A 1,850-nucleotide genomic window follows, 5' to 3' on the forward strand; every position below is an offset into this window, starting at 1 on the left:
ATTTATCTACCGTATATTTATTTTATAAAAGTTTTGTAAGTGTAATGATGTTTTGTTTTACTTTTAAATGACCGGAAACGGAAATATGAAATTACACTCAAATTAACAAACTAAACATCTTCAAGTACCAAAAGTATTGAATACATATCTCTGAATGCAAAAATGGCATTTTGTAAGCTATTCTTTAAGTATATCAAATAAGAAAACCTGCATAATTATCACAGTATTCAACAGTGATAATATCTTTCACAATTGGTTATAGTATCATTTTGTCTTGGAAATCTCGGTCTTTATTTCTAGTGAGACATTTTATTTCTGTTCATGTAACATCTACGTTTAAGCATTATTCATTAGTGCTACTGTAAAGTAACGAAAAGCAAATAGACATGGGAAAAATTAACAACAATTACATAATTATTACAGTCAGATAATTATAATCGATAACTATATCTAAATGGCATATTAATAATTGTTCTACAGTCAGAGCTGATAATAGTGACTTGAATTTAAAATATTTGAATCAGGTCGCGGAAATTAAATGCACATTTTTATTCTGTGAGTTTAGGAAATAGAACTGTAATATTTTTTTCGTGGAGATTATTATCATATTAAGAAAATGCCAAGTAGAAACGGCCTACGAAACTCACGACAAAACACATAGGGGAACAGAAACACTAACCGAGCAAATTTCTCAATGATAGGCAAGCCGAGCATTAAAAGCGATTTTTCAGAACTGTAGTCCGACTTAGGTGCAAACTGAACGATATCATGGAGCACCTTCAAATACCTATAGCCACAATTCAGTCAGCTTCAAATTAGGTGATATTATCAACTTCTGTCGAGTTGCACTTGCGAATGTTCTGTCATAATTTTGAGTAATTTAATCCGATCCCAATTTTGCCGCGGAAATGCAAGATGGGTCGTTGATATCCTTATGTGATTTGTATGGAAGTTCCGATGCTTACTAATCGGGTTACTATTGTCGCTATGTTACTATTTAAGTGAACCGTAAGTATACATTGAGCAAAATGTTTTCCACTAGTAATAATGCCTACTGCATCACGATAATACATCCAGCTCCAACTCTTGCTGCTTCGTTTGGAGAACATTGCGATCATGTTAAATACCTTCCCTGTTCATCGATTTTTCTAATCTCTGCATGAATTATCACGTTTTGTCTCCTTTCTCTAGATACGAATCCTCTATATGTGTACGATTCAATTTTGTCCCAAAGAACTGAGTGATATACTACATGTGGTACCTTGAAATATTGCACTACTACTATTCATGACTTCTATGATTCAATACGACGTTCTTGTAATGACTAGGAAACTTTTAACGTAGAAATGTACACCACAACATAGAATGCAACTAAAAAGGTCATGAATGATAAGCGGAGTATTTTACGAGTCTCTGTGCCTCGATAGTGTTCCCTAGGTACGTGGGACCCGATGAAGACTTAGATCTTCGCACTATTACGTTTTTCATATCTTAACACTGGCGACAACTACGTTTTGATCCTGGGGATGTGTTCATCCTGATGTTCCATAAACCACGTCATAAAAGCTCCAGTTGTATGAACAAGAGCAATATTTTCGTTGAATATGGCATACTAATCATGAATATTTCTCAAGAACGGAGAGCACATATGATAGTATAAAAGGGCTTTATAATCACGTAAAGTTGTTCTACTAGTAAAGACAACAACTAATAATTTACGGAAGCTTAGACAGCAAAGCAAACTAATAAGTTACTGAAGCTTATAAAATTTCAAGATATGTAGTTGATCAGTGAAAATTCTGCTGCCTAAGGTTACATATTATGTGGTCATGCTCACATTCTACTCAAGA

Source organism: Thermobia domestica, chromosome 17 (genome assembly GCF_964235325.1).
Source record: "Thermobia domestica chromosome 17, izTheDome1.hap1.1, whole genome shotgun sequence".
NCBI lineage: Eukaryota > Metazoa > Arthropoda > Insecta > Zygentoma > Lepismatidae > Thermobia > Thermobia domestica.